The 22,082-nt window shown below is 39.9% G+C and overlaps 1 protein-coding gene across 2 annotated transcripts in view; it reads left to right on the plus strand.

Annotated features, from left to right (window-relative positions):
- Positions 1-22,082, plus strand: part of GLIS3 (GLIS family zinc finger 3) — a 484,272-nt gene that overhangs the window by 130,056 nt on the left and 332,134 nt on the right. The window contains exon 1 of one of the 2 annotated variants that reach the window (XM_011937349.1): positions 10,910-11,023. The exons of the other annotated variant lie outside the window; for it this stretch is intronic. The gene's annotated coding sequence lies outside the window, so the exon portion shown is untranslated. Of the gene's footprint in view, positions 1-10,909; positions 11,024-22,082 lie in introns of those variants that run through there. 2 annotated transcript variants of the gene reach the window in all.

Here is a 22,082-nt window from a genome sequence, read left to right on the forward strand (position 1 = left end):
AGTCTTGCTCTGTCGCCCAGGCTGGAGTGCAGCGGTGCAATCTTGGCTCACTGCAAGCTCTGCCTCCTGGTTGTAGGCCATTCTCCTGCCTCAGCCTCCAGAGTAGCTGGGATTAACAGGTGCGTGCCACCACGCCCAGCTACTTTTTTGTATTTTTAGTAGAGATGGGATTTTACTGTGTTAGCCAGGATGGTCTCGATCTCCTGACCTCATGATCTGCCTGCCTCAGCCTCCCAAAGTGCTGGGATTACAGGCGTGAGCCACCGCACCCGGCCGGTGGTTGATCTTATAGATGAGAATCTTCCATTCTGAAACCATCAAGCTTCTGGCAGGTTTTCCTGATAGACTTCTTCATTGAATTATATCACCTTCCTTCCATTGTTCTTGCTTCGGTAATTACTTTGCAAATGTTCTTCAAATTCCTTGGACCAAGTGATAATTGAAAGGATACTGGCTGCAAATCACACTCGCTTGAAAAATATGCCCCCAAATTAATGCCCACCTGGAACCTCAGAATGTGACTTTTGTTTTTTGGAAATAGAGCTTTTGTAGATGTAATCAAGTGAAAAAAAATGAGGTCATACTGGATTACAGTGGGAACTAGTCCAATAATTGATGTTCTTATAAAAAGAAGGAAATTTGGACACAGAGACAAGAATGCAGGGTGAACACAGAAGACACACAGGGAGAACACCACGTGATGACAGAGGAGGGGATGGGAGATCGCATGTCTATAAACTGAGGGATGCTCAGAGTTGCTGGCAACCACCAAAAGCTGGGAGGAGAAAGGAAGGATCCTTTCCTAGAGGCCTCAGAGAGAGCCTGGCCTTGCCAACACCTTGATTTCAGACTTCTAGCCTCAGCCTGGGTGCAGTGGCTCACACCTGTAATCCCAGCACTTTGGGAGGCCGAGGCAGGTGGATCACTTGAGGTCAGGAGTTTGAGACCAGCAGAACCAACATGGTGAAACCACCATCTCTACTAAAAAAACAAAAATTAGCCGGGTGTGGCATGCACCTGTAATCCCAGCTACTTGGGAGGCTGAGTGGGGAGAATTGCTTGAACCTGGGAGGCAGAGGCTACAGTGAGCCAAGAATTGCACCACTGCCCTCCAGCCTGGGCGACAGAGCAAAACTCTGTCTCAAAAAAAAAAAAAAAAAAAAGAAAAAAAAGAAAGACTTCTAGCATCCAGAACTTAGAGAAGAAAATCCTTTTGTTTCAAGCCATTCAGTTTGTTGTACTTTTCTTATGGCAGCCATAGAAAACTTAACACAGCAAGTGAAGTATCTGCTTTTCACCCTAATAACTGGGGCTAGATGAGTTGGAGAGAGACAAGTAGACACTGACTAAAGGGGAAAAGCAAGTCCAATGCATCCAAGAAGAGGTGTTTTTGAAACCCTTTATTTGTCATGGGGCTCCTCTTCCCTATGTGTATAAACATTCTTTTTATTCTTATTGACCATGATCAGAACAGGTGTTGTGGCAATGCCAAAACAGAAACTTTCAAATTGATTAAAATTTGAGGCTAATATTATTTTTTATTAAAATTTTTAAAATTCTTATTTGTTTATTTATTTTTGAGACAGGGTCTCTTGCTTTGTCTCCCAGGCTGGAGTGCAGTAGCACGATCATGGCTCACTGCAGCTTTGGTCTCCTGGGCTTAAGCAATCTTCCTGCCTCTGTCTCCTGAGTAGCTGGGACTACCACCATGCCTAACTAATTAAAAAAATTTTTTTCGTTTTTTATTTTTTAAGAGATGGGGTCTCACTACATTTCTTAGGCTGATCTTGAACTCCTGGGTTCAAGCAATCCTTCCACCTTGGCCTTCTTAAGTGCTGGGATTATCGGCATGAACCACCACGCCCAGCCAACATTACTTTTTAAAATTTGACTTTCATAAAAGTAATATCCTCTAGACTGCAGTGATTACCAATACAGATATGGAAGTGTTGCACGCACAATGAGTATTGAGACAGGTGCCACTACCTGGTTTACCAGCTGATTTAAATATTCTTTTGAAGTCATCTACATGCCTCCAGAAATTAAAAAAGAATATATCTGAAACCCTAACTTGGCTATAGAATAGGTTGGAAAGTACAGAGTTTGTTAGAATTACGTTATTATTTGTAATCTGGGATAAATCTTGAAGTTGTAATGAGAAAATAAGTCTTACCTAAAATACAAGGACTTTGAAGAAAATCACATGATAAGACGAAACTGTCAAACAAGCTTGGGTTAATGTGGACTCAGTTGGTTCCAGAAAAGCTCAGAGTGAAGACAGCTCATGAATTCTGTCATCAGACAGTAAGGCCTGTATCGCATGTCACTTTGCTTTGTTTTTAACATGTGGTTCAAGCTATGCCAGGCCTGCCGCTGTGCGGGAGATGTACTTTCTGACAAAATAAGGCATTTTCCTGGCATCAGACCCTTTTGGAATTTTTACTGGTTTGCATAAATCCGGCAAGTTTCTATTTCCCACACATATCCAATGCAGTTACACTTGGCATTGCGGATTTATGGTGGTCTTGAAGCCTGTCAGTGCCAGCGTGGTCAGTTCCTTATCACCACTGGAGGTTATTTTGAAGAAATGAAACCAGGTATTCGTTCATCCATTATTTAAAATTTGTCTCCCACCTACTATGCCTGTAGTGAGGAAGAAATAGCGGAGGCAAAATAGACCAATTTTGGAAGGACTGAAAATATTTTGTGGAGTGGAAAGCATTTCTAGCAGGCTGTCTCTTTTTCCTCTTTCTCCTCATCCTTTATGATAATAAAGTTCACTGGAAAAGTTCATTTGCATTATTTTGTGTTCAGAGAGATAATAATGGTGATGATGATCACAATGATGATACTAATACTAACATTCATTCTTGGTTGTCTGTTACTGGCTGAGTTGAAATACTGTATAAATAAACAAGTCTGAGGACATGAGTCTGAACTCTTCTGAGCTACTTTGGAAACCTTATTGGCTTGCCGTCTTAACTCCTGGCTCTTGTCTCCTGAATGTATTTCATTGTGGGTCACAAGAGACATCTGTGGAACTACGTGGGCCAACCCCCAAGCACAGATTTATTATCTCTTTTCTTTCTTTTTTTTTTTTTTTGAGATGGAGTCTCGCTCTGTCGCTCGGACTGGAGTGCAATGGCAAATCTTGGCTCACTGCAACCTCTGCCTCCTGGGTTCAAGCGATTCCCCTGCCTCGGCCTCCCCGGTAGCTGGAATTACAGGCATGTGCCACCACGCCTGGTTAATTTTTGTATTTTTCGTGGAGATGGGGTTTCACCATGTTGGCCAGTCTGGTCTCGAACTCCTGACCTCAAGTGATCCACCCGCCTTGGGCTCCTAAAGTGGTGGGATTACAGACGTAAGCCACTGCTCCTGGCCACAGATGTATTGTCTCTTATGGAAAAATAACTATTTTTTTTTTTTTTTTTTTTTTGGTTGAGACAGAGTCTCACTCTGTCGCCCAGGCTGGAGTGCAGTGGCCGGATCTCAGCTCACTGCAAGCTCCGCCTCCCAGGTTTACGCCATTCTCCTGCCTCAGCCTCCCAAGTAGCTGGGACTACAGGCGCCCGCCACCTCACCTGGCTAGTTTTTTGTATTTTTTTAGTAGAGATGGGGTTTCACTGTGTTAGCTAGGATGGTCTCGATCTCCTGACCTCGTGATCTGCCCGTCTCGGCCTCCCAAAGTGCTGGGATTACAGGCTTGAGCCACCGCGCCCGGCCGGAAAAATAACTATTAAGAACCTTCTCTAGCATTGGGAACCTATGGTGTATTTGCATAGAAAGGGTAGAACATGATCATCTGTGATGAAAGAAGGGGCCAAGACAAGGCAGAGATTGTACAAAATGCTAGAAAACTCTCCAGTATTTCATATATGACCTGGAGATGGTTCATCTGGTTCATTCATTCCACCCACGTTTGTTAACCACGAGAACCATATATGGGATGGGGACTAGTGATGCAAATTCAAGTAATATACAGCCCCTGTTCTCTAGGAGCTTGTAGTCTAAAGTGGAGACTGGTGAGCCATCTGCTAATTTATCTGGTACCACACTCTCCCTTGCCGAGTACATTCCAGCTAGCCTGGCTTTTTTTTGTTGTTTTGTTTTGGTTTTTTCCTTTCTCTAGCATACCAAGCTGGTTCGGCCTTCAGGTCTTTGTACTTGCCATTTTTTTCTGCCTGGGACTCCACCCCATATTGTTGCATGGCTGGTTTCTTCTCACTATTTGCATCCCAGCTTATGAGCCACTTCTTCCACAGGCCTTTTCTGCCACTCAGTAGAGTAGCCCCCCATCCCATCTATCTATTTTATGTCTTTCATGGCACTTATCCTTGTTTGAAATTATTGTGTTCACTTATTCATTCACTGTTATTGTTGTGTATTCTCTCACCACTACAATGTGCACTTTATGAAAATGGGGGAATGTTACTTGTCTTATTTACCATTGTATCCTTGGTTAATATGTTATTATTGAATTAATAGATGAACAAATGAATGAATGCAAATGAATGCGCTCATATAATACATTTAGTAGTGAAAAACCTTAACAAAGTGCTATAGGAAAATGAGGAAAAGTGTGACAACTTCTGTGTCTGAGCATGTTGGGGACATCTCTACAGAAAAGACATGTGAGCTGGATCTGGAATATAGGAGACAGTATAGCAGAAGGCACTACTTCTGCTTAGGTAAATGCAGCTCTTCTTTCTTGATCTTGACCCTTCCTGCCTGACCCACTTCATCCTGTTATTCAGTGAACAGCACAGATCATTCCCTGACAGAGGGGACAGTAACAGTCCAGTAACTGTGACCTCTGCCCTCTTTGGACACATGTATCAGGGATATGGCAAACATGTGTTTACTGAAAACGTCTCCTTCATGCTACAGAAAATTGCTAAAAGCTCGTCTTTCCAATAAAGAGAAACTCAGAATTGATGTAATGGAGAAAGGAGCTTATGAAACATAAGTAGGAATTCTCGACAGAATAAAAATAGAAGCTTAAAAGAGGCATCATTTTGGAAAGAAAAAAAAAGATTTTTTCCCCTCTACTGTAAGAAAATATGTGTGGATGAGGCATGTGTGTTAAACTACAGAATAAAATTTGCATGTTACTTCAGGGTGCTGCAACCATGGCAATTCAGAGTTTTGTCGGTCCTCATAGGCATGCTTGCAATATATACATCCATTAACAAGATTATCAGTTGAAGAGACAGTCATATTTTTACTGAAAAGGTTTTTTGAGGATAAAATTTATTGATATTTAATGAAGCATGAAGTTTCTAAATGAACCATGAAAGCAATAGCTAAACTAATTAACTGCACATAAAGCCTCCTAGAATGCATACGTGATGTAGGCTGTGTGCTTATCAATTGTGCCTGGTTACAGTGACATCTTGGATAACATGCTCCTCATATATGCTTTGTGGAAGCACTAGTAAATCCTCCTGTAATGCATGCACTAAAGGAGGAAATAACCATTTAGATTTCCTGCAAATGTGGATTGAATATTTAAGTCAAGCACTGAGGGTTTATAGGTTATAATTTAGCAGAGTTAGGACTAGTAATAATAACACATTATTTCCACATACTTGATTTAAGGCTCTATGTATGCTGTTTCACTGAATGATAAATCGTTCCCTGTAACTAAAAATATGCATCTTCCTCCCTCCTCTCTGCTCCCCACCCCAAAGAGAGACCAAGGATTCTAAATAACATGAGATGAACATTTCATTGTGCAACAGGGATTCATATGGGCCTTTTTCAACTACATGCAAAGTTGTGCCCTGTTGAGAGCTCTGAGAATTTTCAAAAGCAGGCAAAATCAGTCCTGTTTTGGTGTTCACTGTAAGTCACACCAATTTGGGAGGCAGATGACTAACCCTAACAAAACTGTTAATGTTCACCTTTATCAATGGCCATCTTCCTTTCATCTGGTGTCTCCTTATTCTTAGCCACAGGCACCTACCTCTACCCCATTGCCACAGAGCCTAGCTCTTAACAAATAGCTTATAATTACTGCATGCACCTTTCTGAAAATAATATTCATACACTAATGAAGGAGTTTGATGAGTTATTAGGACCTGTAGTAATCATATATGTTAATGGAAGAGATACAGGGACTGTGACAGATGTTAGAGCAGTGCTTTTCCAACTTAAGTGTTGAAAATGCCAAGGGGTTGACCCTACTCCCAGGTTTCTGATTCAGTAGATATGGAGTGAGGACAGAAACTTTGCATTTCTGATAAGCTCCAGGATGATGCTGATGCTGTTGGTCCAGGCACCACACTTTGAGAACCACTGCAAGCCAAGCTAGGAGAGGGCATTTTTTTTTTCAGGGACACTCTTATCATATACCTTTTTGTTCCCTAAGGGTTGTTTCTGTTCTTCAGGATATCCAGGGTCCTCCTCATCAGATAAGGGCATGAAACTTACTGACACTTAAGCATAATGACCCTTAAAGGGCTACCCTTCACAAGGATATGTAAATTTTAATGGGGTGAAATCAAAGGAATGAAACTCTGAAGAAGATGTTTTATCTTCCAGTGGGTTGAAGTGTTTTAGGAAACATAAAATTTAGGCCTGAACCCACCGTTCAGACCAAATACGCTTTGTCCATGAAGCATCTGTGTGCCCTAGTTACCTCTAGATGATCCCACCTTTGCTTCCACATTCTGTCTGTAGTGCTTAACACAGGAATTGTTTACAGCTGGCACCTGCTAAGTGTGTATTGGGTGGATGGGGAGGATGAATGGATGAATGTGTACAGGGACAAAATCTGGGTGATTTAGTTCTTCTCTCCTGAGGTTTAATCAGCTAATTAGTAAGGGAGGGAGAGGAAAGGAAGTAGAGAAATTTGTGTAGGAAAGGGCAGAGACTGCATTAAAGAAAGAATGAAGATAATGGAGGAAGAAGGGAGGGAATAACCTTATTTCTATGTGAATGTGAGGAGAGTTTGTTTTGTCATGTGAGAGAATGGAAGAGTAAAGGAAGGCTTCAGGGTTGCTCAAGGGTATAAGAGTTGTCAGTCAAGAGGAATGGCCACACAGGAGGTGATTTTTTTTTAATCCGTTGCTGGAGTTGGGGTTTGAATGTACTTCCATACCTTAAACTGGTATGAGGAGTTCGGGGATTTATTTGGGTTATGGATGATTGAATGTGTTAACAGATACCAAATAATATACTGTTAATGTGAATAATAGGGGATAAATGAATCGCAGTAGCATGTAGTGGGAAGATGCTTAGCTGTTCCTATGGTCTTCTTGAGCAGTGGTTCCCACAGCAGGGGACCTGCAGCATCAGCATCAGCATCACCCGGGAACTTGTTAGAAATGCAAAATCTCAGGTCCCACCCTATACCCACTGAATCAGAATCTCTGGGGTGGGCCTAGCAGCTATGCTTGTACAGCCCTCCGTGAAATTCTGATGCAGGCTTAAGTTGGAAAGCTGTGGGCCTGGGGAGTTGCTCGACTTAATTTGAAGGAGGAGTAGAGACTGTACCTGACTCAGACACTCTGAAATTCAGGAGGGCTTTTGGTTAAAAGATAACTGGTGACTAATGTCCTATGTATGAGTACAAATTATTGCTAAATATTTCATCATTTAAAAGACCTATGAAGACAGAAGCGTTTTGAGTTCAGCAAAGAAAACAAATATGCCAAATATTGAAAGGGGTAAGAGAAAAGTTTAGAAAGCAGTCACACCGCACAACTGCCTAAGAATCTACGCCATGGCCAGGTCACGAGCTTGGGAAAGTTACTTGATTATGGACAAAATGCGCCATGTAATGGGTCAGTGGTTCCAGGTGTAATCCACTGCTGATGTCATTTGCTGCACAATCATGCTTATTCTCCTGCTTTTTAACTTGCTTTTTAAAAATCTTTTGGCAGTGATCCAGTAACATGACCTTTTTAGTGTTTTACCCATTAACGCTAGTGTTTTTTTCTTTAAATAAGATTTTTTCAGTGTAGAAAAATCATATATGTTTACTGCAGAACATTTTATAAATACTGAAAGAAAGAATAAAATAAAGTTATCTACAAGTACTTTGTAGATGCAGATATCAATTGTTAATATTTTAGTAAGCAAAGACATGCGTGTATCTTGTGCCTTTATTCTAAATAAAGTTTCATGTTTTTTTTTCCACATAGTGTTACAATCTTTCCCCATGTAGTTCAGTATTCTTTGAAAATAGAATTTTTAAGTGCAGCAGAAATTTTTTATGTATACAGAAAGTGTACTATAATTTGTTTAATCAAGTTTGCTTTCTTTTTTATTGAAATTATATTGTAACAAATATCTTTAAAAATGATGATCTAAAGTCTAAATATTTTCATATGGTAGATTATTTGGTCAAATGAACATTTTAAATGCCTCTGACTGTGTTACCAAGTTCCTTCCCCAAAGGTTTATATAGCATATTACACTCTCAACTCAATCTACTGGCAGAATATTGTGTCCATTTTATGTCTCGTCTGCTAGATTATTTTGTGAACTGGTTAGGCCCTTTGTTTTTCCCCCTACATGAATGTTTATCTTTATCATTGATTCATAAGGACTCTTCATTTAAGTCTTTAACTCTGTGATATAGAATGCTAATATATTTCCTGGTCTTCTGTTTGCTTTTTCATTTTGTTTGTGGTGTTTTTTGAGCTAAAGTATTTTTGTAGTTATATCTGTTTATCTTTGCCTTCTGCATCCTAAAATAAAGTAAAAAATTCAAATACATTTGCTTTTAGTTGTTTTACATTTTATTTTAATATTTAGCTCTTTATTTCCCTGGAATTTCTTGTGACATATTTTGGCTGATTGTATTTTCCAATGATGACTGAAGCCATAGCTCCCATTCTATATTCTCTTCTGTGGTATGACATTGCCACTCTCATGTCAACAGATGGAGTCTATTTCTCATTTCTCTACCCCCTTGAATTTGCATGGGCCCCGAGGCTGTTTGGGCCAATGATATACAGCAGAAGTGATGCTACATCTGTTGGAGGCATGTTTCTACATGGCCCGAAAGCCCCCTCTTTCTGCCTCTGGGAAATCAGCCACCATGCTGCGGGAAGCTCAAGTCATGTGCAGAGGCCATGTGTTGGTGTTCTTATTGACAGCCCCAGCGTAGCTCCTAGCTGATAGCCAGCATCACCTGGCAGCATGGGAGTGTGCTACTTAGATGTCCATCCAGGCCACACTTCAAATGACTGCTGTCCTAGGTGACATCTGACTGCAGTGCATGAGAGAGCCCAAATGAGAAGCATCCTGATGAGCCCAGTCAACCCCTAGAACCACAAGAGATAATAATAAATTGTTGTTTTAAGGATGTTGAGTTATGGAGTGGTTTGCTATGTAGCAGTAGATAATCAGAACACCTATACAAGTAATGTGAGTAAGCATCTATCTTTGATTTTTTCTTCCAAACTATAGTAAACTCTTGACCCACTACCATTTGTTGATCTCCTTTCCCCCACTCATTTGTAATGCAATACTATGCAAACTTTACTATATATTTGGGGTCATTATTTTATGCTTCTATTCTTTCTTTGTTTAATTAGTCTTCCTTCTGTGTTCCACAATATATATATCTTTTGAGACAGAGTCTCACTGTGTTGCCCAGGCTGGAGTGTAGTGGCATGATCTGAGCTCACTGCAACCTCTGCTTCCTGGGCTCAAGTGATTCTCCTTCCTCAGCCTCCTGAGTAGCTGAGATTACAGGAGTGCACCACCACACTCGGCTAATTTTTGTATTTTTAGTAGAGACAGGGTTTCAACATGTTGACCAGGCTGGTCTCGAACTCCTGACCTCAAATGATCTGCCTGCCTCAGCCTCCCCAAGTGCTGGAATTGCAGGTGTGAGCCATCGTGCACAACCCACAATTTTTATTTTCATATTTTTGACTATTAGTACTATTTTATTCTTCCAAGTTAGAATCCCATTGTCAAGGTAGCGAATAAGGAAAGGCCCATTAGGACTTTGCATTAATTCAGTGTTTTTCTCTCTGCATGATATTGCTCCTTGGGGACATTTGGCAATGTCTAGACAGAGTTTAATTTTGGTTGTCACCACTAGGGGTGCTACTGGCATCTAGTGGGTAGAGGGTAGAGATGCTGCTCAACGTCCTACAATGCACAGAACACCCCTGTTCTTGCAACAAAAAACTGTGGAACACAAAATGCCAGTAATGCAGAGACTAAGAAGCACTGCATTCAACCTATAAAAAAGTTTGGAAGCATGAACATATTATATATAGCTTTCTCGGCCAGAAACATTTACATATCTATGTTTATTTAGGTCTTCAGAAGCAGGTAGTTTTCTTCATATTACATGCCATTCTTAAGAATTTTTAATTCTTTTTTTCCATTATATTTTAAAATTCATAATTGGTGGTATATAAGAAACCTATTGCCTTTGTAAAATTTGCATTGTGTCTTGTCACCTTATCGAATTTTCGTTTATAGCGATTTTTCGTGGATTCTGTTGAATTCTAGAGGTAGAAAGAATTTCTGAAATTTAACTTGGTGAAAAGGGGAGAGAGTGAACACCCCGTTTACTCAGAAAATGGGTTGGAAAGGATTTGAGAGATTACTTAATTCCTTGCCTGAATTTTAGTGGTGATAAATCTGAGGCCTAGAGAAGTTAAATACTCTGCTTCATGTCACATAATTTGTGTATGATCCTAGAATGGAAAGTAGCACAAACCTTGGCATTGTGTTTAAAGCCTCTGAGATGTTATAGAGTTGGGAATGGCCTTAGGGATTTTTCTCTTCCATTCCCTTCCCCCTACATTCTCTGCAGTATCTTGGCAACCCCGCCCTGTATTCTTCCATGGACAAGAACTCTGCCTCACAAAGGTTCCCGGTCACTTCTGATTTCTAGAAAGTTCTTCCTTTGGTTCCTTCCTGAGGCTCACACATCCTTTATGGTTAAATGGTGTTGGAGGAAGCAGAGCTTTCATCAGCTGCTGAAGTGGCAACTAATAGAGATTTGAGTGGCCGTAGAAAAATATTGTGTTACTTGGTTGTCTAGGTGAGATATGAGACTGGGAGGGTTTGAGGTTCTGGTTTCTTCATACAAGACCTGTGCAAACTGGAGATGCCATAAATATTTGTTGAATAATACTGAATTTTACATGATGTTTGTATGTCTTCTCATTCTTTTTTAAGAGAGTCCTTTGGGTAAGAGTTGAGCCCAAGGAAGACTGAGGGTCTTAACCTCAAATGCCCCTCATTCTGTCACCTTCCAAAGGTTCTCTCCTGCTGTGGAAGGAACAGATGATTATTATGCTTCATTACCAGGCATGGTCTCTGTGCCACAGGACTTTATCCAAACTCATAGACATAATGAAGAGCCCTTTCATTGTTCAGGACTCCTGAAGGCAGAATTTTTATTTAGAACAAAGATGAAGAAAGTAAGGCCACAATCCAAAGAAATCCCCTCAGTGCACAACTGTGAACTGGACAATTGTTCTGCAATTATTTTGCCAGGAAATAATAGCCTTAGAGCCTCACTTACTGCTGGTAAACTTTTCTTTGAGATGAGAATCTTTAAAAAAATTATGCTGTCAAGTTCCATATGCTTAAATTAGACTTTCCCCCTTTCTAAGCAAGGTGCTTGCTCTCCCTGAGCAGTCTGAATGTTGGTTCAGTGGCAAATTCACATTTGGTGGATGAATAAGCAGGCACCAGTTCTAATAAAACCTGTGGTTTAGCTGTGCTTCTACTTAAACCTATGGTTTAAGGAGATAGAGGCAAACTGACCCTGAACCTCTTTTTAAAAATGTAACAATCTCATTTCTTTTTTCTCCTGAAGAGTTGTACGTTTTGTCTGATCTGGGAGAATGCAGGCTTTTGTATCAAAGACCCATGGAAGAGAGAAGTCTCTGGCGGGGTTTTCAGATTCAACTTGTGGACTGAAACAGAGTAGATCTCTAGACACAGTTGTTAAGTAGGCATCTCTGTGTCACTTTTCATCCTGATCTCCTCCTCTGTGCTTACCCCTTTTTTCCTTCAACTCTTCATCTCTTTATGGACGCTCCTGTCCCCAACCCAGTGCTCATTGTGTAGGAGTCGATCATCTGCCATCTTCACTCTATTTTGAAGGCAAAAGACATTTTTAACTGCCTCAGAGGTATTTGCATCATTAAGCACCATTTATAACTGACAGCCCCAAAATAGTAGTAGGAAACATTAGAAAGTGGGTTTAGTTGGGTGCCCAAGTACTTGGATTTTTGTCCTGATGCTGCCATTAATTAGCTGTGTGACTGGGTGAAAGTCACTTTACATCTCTGGACTTGAATTTTACAATTTATACAATAAGGAGGTTGGACACATGATTTCTAATCTTCTTTCTTGGCCTCTAAATCTATGAATTCAAAGCATGGTGGGGGCAGAGATACATCTTTTTCTTATGAGGGAAACCCTTGAAATTGTTTCATCATCTATTCTGATTTAAAGATAGTCTTTTAAGATAGGAGAGAGTAAAGGTTTTCTGATGTGATTTGCAGATGGAAAGAGGAATCGCTATTTACTGAACATCTGGTTTGTGACATAGTATGTGAATTTACGAGGCTGAATGTCGTGATTTGACTGACTCTGCCATAGACTGAACTTGGCCTTCTGGCCTGTGACTTTGCCCTGGCATAGATTTCTCTTGCCTCCATATAGCTGGCCCCATCTACCTACGTATTTACGTTTTCCGCCTCCTTATATGAATATTTTTATTGGTTAATGAAAGCAGAGGACAGTCAGTGGCTGGTTGGACTCTGCTTTTAGGTCAGTTCAGTTTTATAAGATCAAAGTTTGGGCTACTGAGGCAGAATTTTAGAAAAGACCCCCTTTCAACTTTATTTATATTGTTTTTAAGGTAGGTTGGTTTCTAGTAGAAGGGGGTCCTATAAAAGTTTTGGGTCTGTATGGGAGGTTGCTTCTCTGGGGAACCTCCTGTTTACCTTTTATTGTACCAGATTCATTGTGAAATTGTCTTTGTGCTCATCTCTGTGTGTGTGTGTGTGTGTGTGTGTGTGTTTATGTGTGCATGCGCGCACCCGCATGTGCATGTTCTTATAACCCTAACATATATCCGTATGAACTGTGCGCACTCAAGACTATTCTTGAATAAAAAGTTAGTAAATCCCTTTTGTAGTAAGATATATGCAAGTGCAGATAAGATATTTCATATCTTGTTTCTAAATATCACCATCATTATTATCATCATCATCATCTCCTTCTCTGTGTCTCAGTAACTTTTTTATCCTATCTTATTTCACCAGACATTATTTTGTGCTGTGATTCTCTTGATCTCTGTTTCACCTGCTCTTACCATGCAGTTTTTAACTCCTGAATGAGTGAAAGAACAAATGAATTTCATGTTATGCATCAAAAATTCCTGAAAGTAAGAGGGATTATATAATAGACACTTAACCACTACTTTAAAGGTTAGACTAGTGTCATCTATTTATACTTGCATGCCTGACACCATTTATGGTACCTGCACAGAGTAAATTAAGGTGTCATGCCTGACTATTGCTTATATATAGAAACCAAGAGGTTGGAGGCTCTGGGTGAGTGTGAGTTCCAGCTTTGGGAGAAGAATGGCAATTGTCCTGTGTTCTCTCCATCTAGGAGTATTTGTCCAGTTATATGGAAGGTGATGGTTAAGGGAATATGAATGAACTCATAGCCACCTGTGTGTGTGTTTTGAGGTGGGCTAGCTGGGATTTGAATACTGACTCTTAGCAAGTTAATATTGCCTTTGAACCTTAGTTTTCCTCCCCTGTGAAATGGGATGGTAATAATCAAGGTTGTTGTGGGAGCTAAATGAGTTAATCCAGGAATACAGCCGGGCATCCTCCTCTGGCACCAAGTAAGCCTTCCATTAAGCTTACTTTAACTTCCACTTCATTTTAAATGTATAGATGAGTCACTATCATTATTATTGTTAGTAGTAGTAGTAGTAGCAGCAGCTGTAATAGTACAAGTTCTTGGTGAGGAAGTATGATCACCATGTTGATAGCTAGGTAAACTCTGCACCTCCTTTGTAGTATTTATGAATAGCTAAGAAAGGGGAGAGGAGACAGAGGTTTGTTATAATCTTGTTTCCACGGAGGGCTTCACGGGAAAGGTGACAAGGCAAACAGTTTGGAAAAGGCTGTGTTGATAGGGAGGAGCTTTGTGTGCAATGAGGTGTGGAGTCAGCCTGGGGAGGAGAGAGGAGAATGGGTTAGGAATGGCCAGGACAACAAAGTGGCAGCTCTGGCCACATTACCCCCACTCCAGGCTTATCAGCAATTTCTCTATTTTATTTTTATTTTTCCCCCTGTTTTGAATTATACAATCCCATCCTCCTTGTAGCCCTCTCTTCACCTACCTGTGGAAAGAAGTTCTTTACTAAAACTTGCTACAGGTATGGTGTGGACATTACCTGTTCATAGGCATTTAGTGAGTGTCTGGCCTCTGCAGGAAGCTGAGGCCTGATATTCTGGGGGTGATGGGGAGGGGTCCAGGTGGGTAAGATATAGTCCCTGTCCTCATGGACCTTCCAGTTTAGGAGGAAAGGTGAGATATAGATACACAAGGTAGAATTGATCCACAGCACAAAAGACAAACAAATAACTATGTGGGAGTTTAGAGGAGGGATAGAGCATTGTAAACCTGGCATCAGAGGAAGGAATCTGGAAGGTTTGTTTCAAGGAGGCAGCATTTGAGCTGATCTTTTGAGAATGGAAATATGGGGAGTATAGGGACGTGAGGTATGGTGACCAGGGATTTCAGGCTGCCTGGAGTGGACTATGACTGAAAGAACTGTAGTGGTGAATTCAGGCTGAAATCTAACCTCCTGTGAGTGCAGCAAGGAAACTGATGTAGCCAGATCTCATCTGGAATCAGTAATAATTAGTAAGAGTTTTCCTGAAGCTATTTTTTGCTATAATAAGAAAAAGGGGGGAGGGATTAAGAGCTCAAGCATTCCCAGTGTTCAAGTTAAATGTTAACTCCTTTGTGTAGTTAACCAGTAACTTACTCTTTCCTATGCAAAAGAAAAAAAGGAGAGGGAGAAACGTAATATAGCGGTAACCACCTCACTTCAAAAAATCCTGGTCTGCATATGTGGTTGCTTATTTTCAACATATTACGTATGTAGCTATTATAGAGATGTGTGCAAACTGAAACAGCAGACAGTAAGTTGCCTTACCTTTGTGAATTCCCTGGATGTCTTATGCAGGATTTGCAGAGTTAGCTATTTTCAGACACATTCCTAGTTTAGCCATTAGAATATTATAGTTTTTTTTTTTTTTTTTTTTGGTATAAACTCAGCAAGTGAAATTTCGCTTCCAGAAAGGTGGGTGGGTGAGCTCACCCACCTGCTCTGATCCAGGCAAGTTAATGACCTGCCCAAGTATTGTTCGCGCTGGCCAGCACTAACTGACTTTACCAGCAGCTCCACTTGAAGGGAGTCATTGTTTCTTACTCTGCGTTTGTCAGATGCTTTCCTCTCTGCAAACCAGCCTTTGCTGAATGTCCCAGCAGTCCCTGAATGTTCCTGCTGCCTGCATTTTATAAAACCACGGAGCAAGTAGCCCTGGAAATGTATGCACAGTACTCTGCACAGCTGTCTGAGACCCCAGCAAAGGTCAAGATGTAAACAACTCTATACCCACACAGGTACACAAACAGACACTGTATATGGAAGCCCCGCAGTGCAAGGACTTCTTACTTCTAACACTTTAAAATGTCAGTGGCCAAGCAGCCCGGGAACATGAATAATTTAAGCATGAGATGCGTTTGCTGATGATTTTGATCATTATTCAGGAAGAATAATGGCAATGTATGGAATGGAGGTATGTAAAGGAAGAGGACTAGGAATTGTAGAATTTGTATTTGCTGTAAGAAATTAAAATATAGTATGACATTGAACTTTCAGAACTTCTTAGAATATTGCCTGCATAATGTTCAATTTGGGGAAGAAATGAATGGCCAGAGGAGATTAATTGCAGTAGGCTTAAAATTCTAAATGTCAGGTGCTATGGCAGGGTGGCTAGAAAATTAGAGGCATATGGTAAAATGCCTTTAATTTGGTATAAGATCTAGTGCATTTGATTCTAAAGATGCTTTTGGACAATCGAATTGAGAAACAATAGCAAGATAGTTTTTAAAAGTCGAATGTAGTGCTTTTCAGAATAAGTGCCAAACAAAATCCTGGTACATTGGTTCTGGCCTGTTTTAAATGAGTAGCTCTTGTAGCATCCTTCCTCTTTGCTGTGTTTATCTAGAGAACTGTTTAATTTTTATTAGTAGGCTAATTCTTGCATTAAAGACATAAGAAATTGCATATTTAGGTAGGAGAATAGGCATTTGAGATGAAGTTTATTCAGGGTTCTATCCATACTGCTGAAAAATCTAATTCACCATGGAGTGGATCGTAACTGCAGTTGCTAATTTAAAAATCAGTTCGCCAGATTCCAGTGACTTTGATAAGACTTTTATTCTTTTCAATCTTATGTATTGGTGAACACATTCTTGGGAAGATTGCTGCTGGGTAGTGTTGCATGTCAGAGATGAGGACAGTTTAGTCATTAACCCTAAATTGAGGGTAAAGACTGGCAACAGGCAGCCTGTGGAATGAGGAAAGGGTCAGGTTGAAATATTTCCAAAAGGTATTTTTGTTGTTTACCCTTGTTAATTATTAATGCTAATTATTGATGAAAAATAGTTTTGAGTTACATGCCACACATTGTTTAGGAATAAATTATCAAATTTCTTATCTAGAACTATAGTAGATATTCAACTGTTTCAAATAATCGATATTTATTAATTTAGTAAGATGTCGCCCCTTCCTTCAACATTAAAAACACAAATCCGTCAAGTTCTGGTGCATAAATACTTTGTTTCATGAAAGTGCACTTTCCTCCCAGCTTTGGGTAGCTTCTTGCACTAAATGAATATGTTAAGAACTGAATTGGACAAAATCAGGTCAATAATTTAAAAAGTGTCTTAGAACAAAGTACCTATCTCATGTAAGACATGTAGATAATATATAGGTTTTGTAGGTTAAAATTGCCAAATTAGTTATGAATGTTGTGCTTTGTCTCAATTCTCTATGCCTTTTCAGATTTGTACTTTATAGTCATGTTAGTTTCTTGGAAATGACCTTTTTAGGAATTTCTATATTTTGTAGTTTACCATACAGGCTTAAATGAAGTATATTGTTTAAATTCTACTGAGCGGGTATGCACTTTCCAGAGAAGATTACTCTCTCTGGGAGTCAGAACTGGCTGATACTAAAAGAGAGAGATGGAGAGAGAAAGACAAAGGGAGGGAGGGGGGCAAAAGGGAGGAGGGAAGCTGGCAGGAAGAGAAGAGGAGGAAGGGAGAGGAAAGAGAGGGAAGTTTGAGATATTAGGTCCCTCTGACAGAGGGAACTGATGTGACTTGGAGACTGCTCTCAGAGTCAGGCTATAAAAGTCGGTGTTCGTGCTTCTTAGGCATTATGGGCTTTTTGAATGTTGTTAGATTCATTTTAGCCTAATTCTTAAGAACTGCATGTTGGATATCCTATGGGCTTTGGTCATTTTTAGTTTTAGGTCGTGTTCCAATCAGTTGGCTGTACTATGTACCACAGCAGTTGTGTGCGAAGGTGCTAGCCTTGGCAACCTAAAGATATATTTGGTTACAGAAAATAACACATGCAATTGAACCACCTTTGGGTGTAGTTTTTCATTTGCCAGGGTGTTCTCCATAGGTACCCTGCATTGGTGTATTTTCCCAATAGGGGGAGGTTGTAGTATTGGCTTCAAAACTTTACCTAACAAGGAGTAAGTAGGCTGATCCTGGATCAGTTTATTTTCTCTGTCATCCAAAAGACTTGCCCACTGACCTCATCCATAGTGTGGTGTTTGGTCTATGAGCAGTTGATTCACCAGTTTTCAGAGCCCAAATCTAAAATCACAGATTCTGTGGGGGATCTGAGAACATCTGCCTTACCTTTATGAAGGTTATGGTCAGTTAAACCTTGCTTTCAATGGGCTCACTTCACTGTGGGAAGAAAATTCTGCAGTTGTTAAAAATGAAAGGACACTGCCTTTTCAAAGGGAGCTGACAGCTATTGGTTTTTCCAGAGAGGATTACTGGTGAAGACAGTTATGAAGAACAAGTAACTCTTGTAAATGAACAACATGTTCTTGCTTAAATATTTTCCAGAACAATTCTAAAGAAATATAATACAGGTAAGTTTTGTTATGTTCTCATTGTGAGTTATGTTTACAAGAAGCAAAAAATAGGATTAGAATCATAGAGGAGGAAAAAAAGCCTTTTCATACCAGTGGCTTATGTTTTATTGAATTCTAACCATTTATAAAATTATCTGGTTTCTTGCCCCTACTCATGGTTGATTTTGTTTCTCTTTTTCCATCTAGAGACCTTTGAATTATTTTTATTCATAAGTTAAAAATGTATTACAGCTTTATTTCCTTTTATTAATAGTTCCTTCTTGCCCTTAACCACATCTCTGACTTTTTGGCATGTAGAGTCCAATGAGCTCATGCTTAATCATGTATAAACAACCATCTAATTATATGGTTTTGAATTTTCATTTGACCGACTAAACAAAAATGACACAGAAACGAGAAACCTGACAACTTTCCTGTCTTCAGATACCTGGCCTTTTTCTCCCTCACTCTCTCTTCATGCATTTAGTAAAATGCGTGTTATGACCTATCAAAAGATATCACTTTGCATTCGCCAAGTTTCTGAGGTAAAATTGTTCTTTTCAAGGCTACGTGTCAAAAAACAAGTTGGTTGAGCTGAATTATCTGCCTTCCTTTCAGATTTCTTTCAGACTCTATTCTTTCCTCCTTTGGACCGAGGTGTTACTCGCATTCCTTATGTTGTGGTGTCAGATGACAGGTCAACATTTATGGAGCAAGGTTTCTCAGTCTTTGTTTCCTTGCTTTCTCCCCTGAGGTCCAATAACAACTCTCCCACTTGCCCTGTCGTCCCACCCTCCCCCAAACCATGCTGACACATTTTTGAAAGAAGGTAATGGGAAAATCTTTCCATACAAAGGTGCTCACTATGTTTAAACAGGAAGGGAGAAGTCGTCTATTCTCTTTTCTTTCTCACTGGCTTGATCCTAGAATTCTGAAGATGGTGGAAAATTTCTTTCGAACATTTAGATGGTTTCACCATAGATAGTTCAGTGTGCTTGATAGAAAAAGACAAAAGATACTACAGAAAGACAAATACTGACTGATCTCACTTAGGTGTAGAATCCAAAATACTGGAAACTCATAGCAGCAGAGGGTAGAATAGTGGTTGTCAGGGGTTGGGAGGTGGGTGAAATAGGAGATATTGGTCAAAGAGTATAAAGTTTTAGTGTATGAAAGATGAATAAGTTCTGGAGGTTGCTCATGCACAATGTGGTGACCATAGTTGACAGTACTGTATTGTTTACCTGAAGTTTATTAAGAGAGTAGATTTTTATTTTATTTTTTTTGAGACAGAGTCTTGCTCTGCCACCCAGGCTGGAGTACAGTGGTGCAATCTCAGCTCACTGCAACCTCTACCTCCTAGGTTCAAGCAATTCTCCTGCCTCAGTTTCCTGAATAGCTGGGGTTGCAGGCACCCGCCACCATGCCCAGCTAATTTTTGTATTTTTAGTAGAGACAGGGTTTCACCATGTTGGGCAGGCTGGTCTCGCACTCCTGACCTCATCAGGTGATCTGCTCGCCTCGGCCTCCCAAAGTGCTGGGATTACCGGTATGAGCCACTGTGCCCAGCTAAGAGAGTAGATCTTAACTTCTCACTAGACACACACACACACACACACACACACACACACACACAAATACACACATGTGCACATGCAAAGGTAACCATGTAAGGTTATGGTATGTAAACTGTGGATTGTGGTAATTGTTTCACAATGTGTACGTATGTCAGATCATCACATTATACATCTTACATTTACACAGTTTCTGCTTGTCATTTATGCTCCAGTAAAGCTGAAAATAGAAACAAATCTTTATTCTTTTTTTCTGGATATTTTACAAGGTGAGTATGTCAGAGAGTGGGTTTGGCTAACTAGTACTCGATAGCTATAAGAGAGAAGAAAGGGAAGTGGATACCTGTGAATTTTTGCCAAAGTGATTTATTTCCTCACTGATCTTTCAGCCTTAAAACATAATTTGATTTCTCAAAATTTCTCTGAAACATGCATATCCTTAAGTGTGAAAATTTCTTACACTTAGATGGGTTAGGTTTGGAAGGAAATTGTATTGATTCCATTTTGAGAATTTAGAATTAGTACTAGCTTGCTGAGATTAATGTCTGACAGTCTTCCTTATTGGAAATATTTTGGAGATCTCTTCATAATTTTTCTGCCCATTGTAAGGTGCTAATATTACCCAATGACTTTTGGGGATTTATAATAATATTTTATTTCAAACTGTGGATTTGTTTCAAGGTTTATATTCCACTCATTGTACAGGAAGATCAAAATGAGATTTCTGCCTGTAGTTTTGTTATTTTTGTTTTGCTACGGAATGTTTAGAACACAGGAGACCACATCCTGTCAGAGTTTATAATTTGATTCACCTGGAACAGTTGAATGAGGAGTCACTCTAACCCCTAAGCTAAGGCCTCTACTTAATTGACCCTTTGATGATTAGGAAAGGATTTTGTTTCTCTCCTTCTCATTAACATTGAAAACCATAGGATCTTATGTTGTTTATTATGTGTTATTTACTCTCTTCTAAGACTTTGTATATTATTCAGGGTATAAGCTATCAACTTGATTAGCATTTAACTTTTATTCATGTTTATTCTCAGCTTTAGCATTCAAATTCAGATAAATAACTACCACTACTTTTAAAATCGTATTATTTTAGGGAGAACATAAGCACAACTCTTAATTTAGATTTTTTTCATACTGGCATCAATATGTATTATGGTTGCTTTTTCATTTTGATGGGAAAGAATTTGGGTTGGAAGTGAGCACCTACTCTGTTCTTCCTCATTTTTTTGACCTAATTTCAGATATGATTATTTGGGAGTTATTGCTGGTACAGTATCTGGATTGGCATCTACAAGGTGCAGAGATAAAATGTCACATTTACTTTGATACTAACTCATGTTCCAATCATATTTACAGAAACATTACTCTAGTTCTCTTATAAGTTAAAAAATAGCATTAAATAAAAGAAACAGAAGGGAATTACATTATGTAGGCCTTAGCCAGATTGCCTGTGTGTTGAGATTTGTGATGTTAAAATTTTATTTTTATATTTTGTTATTTTAGTTAAAGTTATGTGATTTTATACAATGACAAGTTTTCTGAGCCAAAAGGTAGATATTTTAGCCTTCCTACCTCTCCAATTTTCAGCGAATCTGTAGTGAGTATGACTTATTCTACCAATTTGTGTATACAAGAAGTGGTTCTTTAAATTATTTCCTTTAAATCACAATAAATCAGATGCCAAGATCACATCTTACTTATTAGTGGGAAATTTAATCTCAGTCATTGCTAGTTGGGGGTGGCCTGATACGCTACCAAGGTGACACAGAATCCCAGGGTGTTTGTAGAGAGCAGAACATTCCAGGAGCTTTTCTGTTCTTGCTTCTTCAGGTTACTGCTGAGATGCCCTTTGACCAAGCTCCCCATGGCTTCTAGCAGTCTGCTGCTCTGTGCATTGCTTGGACACAAGAAGTTTTGCGGGGGCTGGAAGCCCAGGCCCGAAGGTCTGGCCTTTGTATTTTGGTCATGCAGCCATACCTTTTACCCCCACTGCCTTCCTTGGGAGCTGCCTTGCTACTCAGGGACCATCAAACTGTTGTTCTTGCCAGACTTTGGGCAATCCCATCTCTCTCTTTCCTTCTCCTATCTCCCTCCTAGAGGCACTCTCCTCTTTCAGATGGCTCTGCCACCTTCAGAGCACCTGGAATAATCTCAATGAATTTAGAATTCTACACCAGACTCTAAGAGAGGATGAACTTGGCCAGGCGCGCTGGCTCACGCCTGTAATCTCTGAACTTTGGGAGGCCAAGGAGGGTGCATCACCTGAGGTCAGGAGTTTGAGACCAGCCTGGCCAACATG

This window comes from Colobus angolensis, unplaced genomic scaffold, assembly GCF_000951035.1.
Source record: "Colobus angolensis palliatus isolate OR3802 unplaced genomic scaffold, Cang.pa_1.0 Scaffold162, whole genome shotgun sequence".
NCBI classification, from domain to species: Eukaryota; Metazoa; Chordata; class Mammalia; order Primates; family Cercopithecidae; genus Colobus; species Colobus angolensis.